Source organism: Arachis ipaensis, chromosome B04 (assembly GCF_000816755.2).
Source record: "Arachis ipaensis cultivar K30076 chromosome B04, Araip1.1, whole genome shotgun sequence".
Classification (NCBI taxonomy): Eukaryota; Viridiplantae; Streptophyta; class Magnoliopsida; order Fabales; family Fabaceae; genus Arachis; species Arachis ipaensis.
The window spans coordinates 100,388,265-100,399,298 of NC_029788.2; positions in this window are offsets into that span (position 1 = coordinate 100,388,265).

Here is an 11,034-nt window from a genome sequence, read left to right on the forward strand (position 1 = left end):
CGCTGAAAGAGGAGTTCTCGCCAGTTCTGCCTCTGCTTCTAGTTTCTGGAATCTGAGAAAACGCCACCGCCGTTGCTGAAACTGTTGTTGTTGTTGCCTTAGCTTTGCTCTAGATCCATTCTAAGCCGTAACCATCACCGTTAGGCTGACATTGAGGCCTTCCACTGCCACCAGAGTTGCCCAGAACCACCATTGTGGCTGCCATGGGAATAAAACGGGTACCAGAATCTGACAGCACCGCTGCTATCGATCAAAGATACCAAAAATGCCGCTGCTTCTTTGTTCTGTTATTCCTTTCTAATTCTTGTAAGATATTCTTGTTCTGAACCTCTACTTGACGCTTTTTGTTTATTCCGCTACCATTTTATTAGCCTTGCTCTTGTTCCAATTTAATTTAGCCTCTGTTCCACCCTTGAATTTCCAGAATTGTTATTCTATCCAATTTGAATTCATCGTTTTTGCTCGCTGTCGTGGCCAACTCGCGTTGCTGCAGTTCTGTCAAGACTGTTGCGAATGTTGCTAACATGGGTGGATAAGGGATGAAGGAACTGCTGCATTTTGGGTGTAGCCTAACCAGTCATCACGCAACAATTCCGTCTTCGATTTCTGTGAAATTCGACTTTGCGGTAGGGGTTTTTCTAAAAAGCCATTTTATATTTTGGAATTGTTATAAATGGATACTGATGTGAGAATTATATACTTTTTAGTGATTGTATAAGTCTTATGTATTGCTTGGCTGGCTTGGATGAATATGAATATATGTTTGATTAGATTATTATTTGATTTTGATAAATGGATTGTTGCTGAACTGTTTCTTTAAAGTTTTGGAAATGAGTTTAATCGGTTGGTAATGATTTGATCTTAAAACGTTTTCCTTGAGATATGAAAATGAGGTGACTGTTGGATTTAGCTTGCTTTTGAACTGATTTTGGGTTTTGGACCGTTGAAAAGGATTGCGGAATGGTTTGGTTGGGACCCGAACAGGGTTGCAAAGTCCAAGTTTTAGGGAAGGTGTTGCCGAAATTTCTATAAAAATCTTAGACTTTGTTTAAAAAGTTATTTAGAAAGGTTTGGATTTGAGAAATTGTGTTATTTGATTTATTATAAGAAAATAGTTATGTTTTCGAGTTAAATTTATTTAAGTGAACTATATGTCTTGAGTTCGATTTATTTAGAAAGGAATTATTTTACCATTTTGAATCACTGAGAGAAAGTATTATGTTCTAATATTGATTTTTAATATAAAAAGGACTTTTGCTTTTGGTTAGACTTAAGGATTTCGTTCAGAGGAGCTTTTAGTGATTTTAAAGAAAATTGGACTTTTGATTGCATAATTGCGTTTTTGACATTTTGCGAGAAGTCAGATAATTGGTTTTAAGAAGAAACCTGAAAGTGGTTTTGATTTAAATGGATTGGCTCCGTTTCAAGTGAATTTGGTTTTGGATTGGGTTAGGACTTGTGACTTTATATTATTTGGTTTTATAATAAATTCTGTTTCTATTTAGTTAAACCAAGAATTTATAATTTTAAGAGTTTCAATAAATCTTTAAGAAATTGAGATAGGTTGTCCTCCCCTAAAGTCTTGAGACTCTACTGAAAAATTTCTATTACCAAATTCTGTTTTAGGATGACTGATTTTTAGATCTTTCAACAGAGATTTTTAATTTGGCCTAGTTGCTGAATCTTTGGAAGTTTTAGAAGGATGTTGTGGAAATGTGGCTTGTTTTGAAAGAGAAAATTTCTTTTGAGAAAGATGGCTTATAAGCTAGAAGTGATTTGAGAAATGTGGATTTTGAAGTTAAGACTGGGATGAATTGAATTTGATTTCAGAGAAAAGTGATTTAAGTGATTTATGGCTTGAATGATGATTTTATGAGTTTTATGATGTTGGATGGTGGAAGTGTTGTTATGTTATGAGCCAGAATGGCTGTATATGATAATGAATTATGACTGATTGTGGAATATGTTATGAGCCAGAATGGCTGTATATGATAATAAATTATGGCTGATTGTGGAATATGTTATGAGGCAGATGGCTGAGTATGAATATGGATGATTATAAGTTGATAAAGTGATTGTTGCACTTCCAATTATCTGAGATACGAGCTTTCCTGGGTAAAAGCAGTGGCTAGCCACCACGTGCTCCAGGTTGAGACTCAATACTCTCCTGACCCTATGTCATAAGTGTGGCCAGACACTGTGAAAGTTCCGGATGAGCTCGCCCCCATGGATAAACACTAGTGTGGGTGTTGTGTGATTATGATTATGATTGTGAATAACTCGAGTTGGGGATGCACGATAGAGGGACAGTCCAATGGTTAGCTACCAGGACTTGTCGGGTTGGCTTTATAACCGATAGATGAGACTCATCAGCCATTAGGATAAGCATTCATCATATGCATCTTTGTGACATTGTTTGGGTGTGCATATTATACTTGGTTAGCCTATGTGATTGATTGTGTTTAACTGTTAATTGTTCTACTTGATGTAACTGCCTGTTTGTGCTTAAGCTTTTCTACTTGTGTTTGCGACTGAAACTCTGTTGGTGGATTGTGATGGATTGGTTGTGGATTGAATTGTTTGGGCCTAGGGTCATGAATGATTATGAGATGGGTCGAAGGCCGTGTTTGGTTTATGTTTTTGGCTTAGAAAATCATGAAGAACTAAACTTTTAGAAAGGCTTTCGGATTTTTGAATAGTTAACAGTTTTCTCTTCCAGAAAGAATTTCGGAATTTTGATATTAAATTTTTTATTTTGAAAAGATACATAAGGCGGCTATTAATCACTGTAACGGTTTTAATTTCACGTATCCTATTATAGTAATTCTGCAACCGTATAGTGAGAACCCTTTTGAAGACAATGTTCTCACTCCCCTATAGGTGTTTCCTTTTTAGGATATGGACAAGGAAGTCACGAAGAGTTTATTCTATTTTCTGTTTATATGATGTATTGTATTGTTTAGAATATTACGTTTTCCCTCGCCTTTATCTTTATATACATTCTGTAAGAGGGATAGCAATTGTATCAGGTAATGCTTGTAAAATTATTAATATGTATATATATAGGTATCCTTTGTAAGTATTGATATTTGTATGGATGTATGTTATCTATTAAAAAGTCTCTTGAGCGGTAACACGATTTAAGTTTTAAACAGGCTCATATTTTAGTATTAAATATTATAAGAGTCATCGTAATACCCGAGCTATCAGAGTGGCGCAGCCGAAAGCGTGACATTTTGATAGTTAGGGTGTTACAAGTGGACGCACTTACGTCTACAGAATTTTAAATCCATAAATGAATACCATTCTGCAATGTTCTGAATTACCTTACAAATGAAATTATGTGGAGAAATGATAACTAATAATGGCATGTTAGAGAAAACTTTCTCAACTTTCCATGCCTCGAATGTGCTCCTACAGCACCAGTATCGAGAAAAGAATTTAAAAAATATTTTGAGCTAATTTCTTGCCTTTTTGTTGCTGAACGCAACAATGAGTTGCTTTTAAAAAATCATGAAGCACGCCCAGCTGGCGCCACCCCATTTTCTGAAGTAAATGCAGTGAATCATTACTTCAGAAGAGGTAAATGGAAAGGCTTTGGTAACAAGAAAAATTATGAAAGGAAGAAAAATTATATTCACAAGAAAGGATCTCACCAGAAGTGGGATAAAGAAAGAAACAATGGGTAAAATAAATCAACAGAGGATAAATATTTTCGTTGTGGTGGAAAGGGGCATTGGTCGCATACCTGTCGTATTCCGAGGCACCTAGTTGATCTTTATCAAGCATTCTTGAAAAAGGATGAGAAAGAAAAGGAAACAAATTTTGTTTCAAATGATGTTGCTGAAAATTACACCACTCATTATGAAGTATCTGATTTCTTTGATGATTCTGAAAGAAATATTAGTCATTTGATCAGATAGAAACGTTTAATATGTGGGTTTGTTAAAGTACTCATGTAAATAAAAAATGTAAAAAAAAATTCTTGTTAAGTTTTATTTTTAATGTATTTAAATTTCAAGTATGATGTATATAAATAATGTTTAATAAAATATTAATGTTATTATTTAATAAAAGAAACACCAAAGTAAAATAATAATAATATTAATAATAATAATAATAAATTTAGTACATGACACTATTTTTATGTACAGTATTTCTTAGAAAAATAATTCCAATCAGGAATATAATTTTACTGTGCATGTACTACTACTCATTTTATTATTATTATTTGTCTTTGAAGAAAATGGCAAGATATATAATGAAGATGTTTGCCTTGCGGATAGTGCAAGTTCGCATATCATTCTCAAAAGTAATATATATTTTACTCATCTTTTGCCAAAAGAAGAATATGTTAATACCATTATTAGCTCAGACAACATGATAGAAAGCTCCGAAAGAGCTATAATTTTGTTTTCCGAAGGAACAAAATTTATAATAAATAATACACTATTGTCTACTAAATCTCTAAGGAACTTGTTGAGTTTTAAAGATATTCACCAAAATGGATATCATATTGAAACAATGAATGAGAAAAATCATGAGTACTTATATATCACAATTCATGATTCAATTAAAAAGGTTATATTAGAAAAGTTATCCTCACTTTTATCTTTTATATTATACTAAAATTAGTGCAATTGAATCACATGCCACTGTAAACCAGAAGTTTACTAGCCCAAATGAATTTATAATTTGGCATGATCGATTGGGTCATCCGAGAACAACCATGATATGGAGAATTATTGAAAACTCCCATGGATATTCACTAAAGAACCAGAAGATTCTTAAGTCTAATGAATTTCGTTGTGATGCATGTTCTCAAGGAAAGCTAATTTTAAGGCCATCACCAGTAAAGATTGGATTTGAGTCCCATGAATTCCTAAAAAAGATTCAAGGTGATATATGTGGACCTATTCATCCACCATGTAGATCTTTTAGATATTTTATAGTCTTAATAGATGCATTTTCGAGATGGTCACATGTGTGCTTATTGTCTTCTCGCAACCTGGCATTTGCGAGATTACTTGCTCAAATTATTCGATTAAAAGCACAGTTTCCAGAAAATCTAATCAAAGTAATTCGTCTTGATAATGTTGGTGAATTCACTTCCCAAGCCTTTGATGCTTATTGTATGGCTAGCGGAATAAGCGTTAAACATCCAGTAGCTCATGTTCATACACAAAATGGGTAAGCAAAATCACGTATTAAACGTCTCCAATTAATTGCTAGACCCTTACTTATGAGAACAAATCTCCCAACCTCTGTTTGGGGGCATGCAATTTTACATGCTGCATCACTTATTCGTTTGAGGCTAATAAGTTACCATCAGTTCTCTCCTATGTAATTAACTATTGGCCATCAGCCAAATATTTCCCATTTAAGAATATTCGGATGTGTGATATATGTTCCCATTGCACCACCTTCTCACACCAAAATAGGACCCCAAAGAAAATTGAGGATATATGTTGGATATGATTCTCCCTCTATAGTGAGGTATCTTGAGATACAAGCTGGAGATATATTTAAAGTCCAATTTGCAGATTGTTATTTTGATGAATCAAAATTTTCAACATTAGGGAGAGAGAATAAGCTTCCTAAAAAGGAACTTAATTTGGATGCATCATCCTTGATGCATTTAGATCCTCGATCAGGGCAATGTAAACTCAAAGTTCAAAAGATCATACATTTGCAAAGAATAGCAAATAAATTGCCTGATGCATTTTCTGATACGAAAAGGATTACTAAATCCTATATACCAATTGAAAATGCTCCAATTCGAATTAATCTCCTAGTCGGACAAATGGCCACCGAAACAATTCACGTTAGAAGCGTGGTAGGTCTGTCGGTTCCAAAGGCAAAAAAATTTTGAAAAAGAAAAGAGGTAAATACTACTCCTGTTGAAAAAGATAAAGATATAGTAAAGACACTTGCAGTTGTCCAAAATTCTGATATACTTTTGACGCCAGAAGATATTCAGGTACCTAAAAATTGTGAAAATGACGAGATCTCGATAAATTATGTCTTTATAGGAGAAAAATGGGACCGAGATAAGACAATTGTCAATGAAATATTTGCATATAATGTGGCATTAAATATCATGCATGAAAGTAAGAATCTTGAACCAAGAACAGTCGAAGAATGTCGATAAAAGAATGATTGGCCAAAATGGGAAGAAGCTATGAAGGCTGAGTTAGACTCACTTGCAAAACGTCAAGTCTTTGGACCTGTAGTCCGTACACCAGAAGATGTAAAACCTGTTGGATACAGATGGGTATTTGTGAGAAAACAAAATGTGAAAAATGAAGTTGTATGCTATAAAGCTCGACTTGTGGCAAAAGATTTTTAACAAAGGCCCGGTATAGATTATGAAGAAATATATTCCCCTTTAGTGGATGCAATAACAATGCGTTATTTGGTCAATTTATCCGCATACTATAAACTACATATGTATTTAATGGATGTCGTAACAACCTATTTATACGGATCATTAGATCGTGATATCTATATGAAAGTCCCTGAAGGACTAAAGATATCTAAACCATCCAATGAATATTCGCAGGGATTATACTCAATCAAATTGCAAAGATTTTTATATGGTTTAAAGCAATCTAGACGAATGTGGTATAATCGTTTTACAGAGTATTTGGTCAAAAACGAATTTAAGAATGATGATATCGGCCGATGTGTTTTCATAAAGAAATCTGCATCTGGATTCATTATAATTGTTGTGTACGTTGATGATTTAAATATCATTGGAACCCCTGAAGAGATTCCAACAACTATAAAAGCTCTGAAAGAAGAGTTTGAGATGCAAGATCTTGGAAAGACTAAATTTTGTCTCGGCCTACAGATCGAACATACAAAAAATGGTATCTTTATTCATCAAACAACATACACAGAAAAGATCTTGAATATGGATAGGTCACATCCATTAAGTACCCCAATGATCGTAAGGTGTTTGGATGTGAAAAAAGATAAATTCCATCCTAAAGAATAAAATGAGAATATCCTTGGTCCTAAAGTACCATATCTTAGTGCCATTAGAGCACTAATGTATCTTGCTAATAATACATGACCTGACATATCATTTGCGGTGAATTTACTAGCAAAGTATAGTTCCTTTCTAATCAGAAGACATTGGATTAGAATCAAACAAATATTTCATTATCTTCATGGAATAATTGATATGGGTTTGTTTTATCCATATGAATCAAACTCGCAATTAGTTGGCTATGCAGATGTTGGATACTTATCTGATCCATACAAAGGAAGATCTCAAACACGATACTTATTCACATATGGTGGTACATCTATATCATAGAGGTCCACGAAACAGATGATAACATCAACATCCTCTAATCATGCTGAAATACTAGCGATTCATGAAGCAAGTCACGAGTATTTTTGGCTCAAAAGTTTGATCCAATATATTCTGTCATCATGTGGACTGATTAATCATAAGATAGCTCCAACTGTTCTGTTTGAAGATAATACAGCATGCATTGCTCAACTTAAGGGTGTATACATCAAAGGTGATAGAACAAAGCATATTTCTTCCAAATTCTTCTTCATTCATGATCTTCAAAATCAAGGAACAATTGATGTCCAACAGATCCGCTCAAGCAATAATCTGGCAGACTTATTTACAAAGTCACTTCCAAAATCTTCCTTTGAAAGATTGGTACATCAAATTGGGATGTGCCAATTCCGAGATATTAAATAATATCAATAAGAGGAGAAGACTGTACTCTTTTTTCCTTGGTCAGATTTTTGTCCCTAATGAATTTTTCTTGACAAGGTTTTTAATGAGGCAGTCCCCATCACAAAGGATATTGTACTCCTTTTCCTTCACTAAAGTTTTTTTCCCATTGAATTTTTCTTTAGTAAGGTTTTAACGAGGCAGTAATCTTAAATGGACATCCAAGGGAGACTGTTGTGACGATGATAGATAAGGATGGATGCCCATTTATGAATGGCTCATCTTTCCTATGTTGAAAGGAACAAGTTCTTAGGATGAAGCAAACTTAATGAAGTTTGAAAAGCAAATTGTGTATGCCTATAAAAGCATGAACTGAGGCAAAAGGGTTACACACTACAATAACATATAAAATTCTCTTCCTTTTCTATTTTTCTCCGTGGGTTTTAAGTTGCAACATACTAGTAAATATATGAATTACTTCTATTATAGTGAGATAATTATATTAGTGAATATCAATACTACTGTCTTTTATTTATACTTCTTTATTTTATATTTATTATATCTTTCTTATTTATTTATTTTACAACAACAATCAATTTATGTAAGACATGCTATTATCATTTTTATGAGAGTAAATAGCCATTTCTGACCGATTCAGACGCTGACTGAATTGATCACGAAAAATTGAAACTAAAATTATACCTATATATATAAGATAAGTTTTGTTCGACAAAAATGACCAATTAATAATTTTTTGTTGATAATTTTATAAATACCCCATCTCCTTTCCTCTTCCTTCCATAACCACTACTTCCGCTGCAAAATCCACCATATCGACTCCTCGACTCCTCTGAATCGGATTCATTTTCCTCTGATTCACTATGGCTATTCGATTTTCTTCTCCTTGTCATTACCATTACCATCCTCCCAACAATATAGTTTCACAAGAGCGTGAAAATAGGTCAATTTCTAGCACAAACCCTAATTCCTTTGTGCTGTAAACCCTATCACGTGATGCCGTGCCAAGAAATTGCAGCTATGCGTTTGTTCCTATGCATCCAAACGTCGTTGTTCTTCGTCCAATTCCGAACCTGGAGCATCTTCTCACCTCTCACTCGCGGCACAAAGAACGATGATCTCAACGTAGCCAATGCAATCTTTGGCCCGAGGGGAAACGATTCGGATCTAGATGCATAAGCTGAAGCTTCTTTTTCCTTCGGCGAGAATGCTGACAAGAACACGTTCCTCACTGCTGAACTAATGTGCTGCGGTGGAAGCATCGAATTAACACAAACACACTGCGAATGTAGTTGTTTCCTTCGGTGGTGTTATAGATCTGGAGCAATTTACGCGACGGTTAATTAAGGGATTTCTCCGGCATGACACAACGACAGACTCCTTCGATCCATCGGATAAAGGCGATGCTAGAGGAGCTATTAGGATCGTACTTGATCTTCTCAACAATGCCTAGAGAGAAAGGTTCTATCTAGCTTTTTCATCTCTAAATCTGATTGTTTGTTGGGAGGATGGTGGTGCTAAAGAGAAGGAGGTGACGACAGTTGGCTTCGACGTCGTCGATTTCTTTGAACTATTGAAAGAAATGTAGAACACTGTAGATCCGATACAAGAGAAGCATCAACGATAGAGAGGAGCTAGCCTGCCACGAAGAGGAGTGATGGAGGGGTGCGAGCTAGCAACGAAGAGGAAAGGTGCGACAGAGAGGGGAGGCACGACGGCACAACGGTGTCAGCGCGGCGATGGATGAAGAGCAGGGAGAGAGGGAGAAAATATGGTAGTTTGATTGTTGTTAATGTTAGAGTTTTCAAGGTTGAAGATGATGAAAAGAGTAGTTTTTGAATTTTGAGTAATTTTTTAACAATTGGTCATTTTTGTTGAACAAAATTTATCTTATATGATATAACTTTAGTTTTAATTTTTCATAATCAATCTTATCAGCGTCGAAATCTTTCATGGTCAGAAACGACTGTTTACTCTTTTTATGACACCTAGGACATACACCTGAGAGACGTGGTTCAATCGGGTTCAAATAAAAGTGTACATCACTTTCCAAAAATTTTCCTTTTTTTTATTTCACAAAGGATATTGCTATATTTTTAGTTAAAATATAATTTTTATTTTATGCTTTTTTTATTTTAATGCAGCTTATTAGTTTAGAGATAAATAGACCTCTTAACACTAAGTTTAGCAGCTGGTGGGACCTACAATTCAAATTCTTTGTGCTGTGGTAGGTCCTACACTTCAGCAATTGTCTCCCATAATTGTCCTATTCACAGCATTTACATCAATCATTTGTTGACATCTATCTTTACAAGTAGAAGGAATTATCCATCTACACAATAGTATGCATCTTCAGGACCATATTAGTATATTTCATAAGGATAGTTCTCTTGTGGTTGTTTGGGAAGAGTGTCTAAGATAGTCAAGTAGTATCGACCAATCCGAATTTGACATATGGAAAGTTTGAAGTTACAAGAACCATAATTTGACCTTAAAGATGTTAAATTTACTAATAAAGCATGGTTAAAGTTTTGAATTATAAAGAGAAGAAGGGACCATGGTTAAAATTTTGAATGAGAGAGAGAAAAGGAAGCTGTCCTTATGGTGGCACCGCCACCTTCTTTATGGCGACTTTAGAACCGGTGTTCCTCTTTTTCGATGCCGATCAACATCTCTGAATTGCCGATCAGTATCTCCAAATTGATTCCCACTGACATAGCTAGCGTTGGCCAGTTGCAGCTGATGCTTCTCCGACGTGGTTCTTCTTCTCCGACAGAACAATTTTTTGATGACATCCTATAGATTCAGCTCCACCACAACAAATCTATTGGTTGCCATTGCCCCTGCTGTGTCTACTAGGAATCGCCGATCATCATCTTTGAATCGTTTCCCAATGAGGCAGCTACAGTTTGTCCCTTGCAAGCGGTGATTCCTTCCTTTAACTCCATTGCAGCAGACTTTTTCTTTATTCGTTGCTCAACTGCAATAAAAAATTATTTTTTGGCCTTGCTTTTTCAATATTGTCATTGTAGTAAGAGAGAAAAAGTTATCGTGTTTTACTAAGTCTAAATCACACATCAACTTTTTTTATTTTGGATTTCTCTTAAAATCTTTATCGTTACATGTCACCAAATCATTAGCTGGTCAATTTTCGCCTTTTCTTAGCCACCAAATTCTTGCCACCAGAGAACTATTCATGTTATAATGTTATACATCAGTTACATAAGAAGGAGAATTTTATGGTGGAAAAAATATATTTAGGATCTTAGTGGTCTAAATAGAATATTTTAATTTTAACCGTTAAAAATAATTAT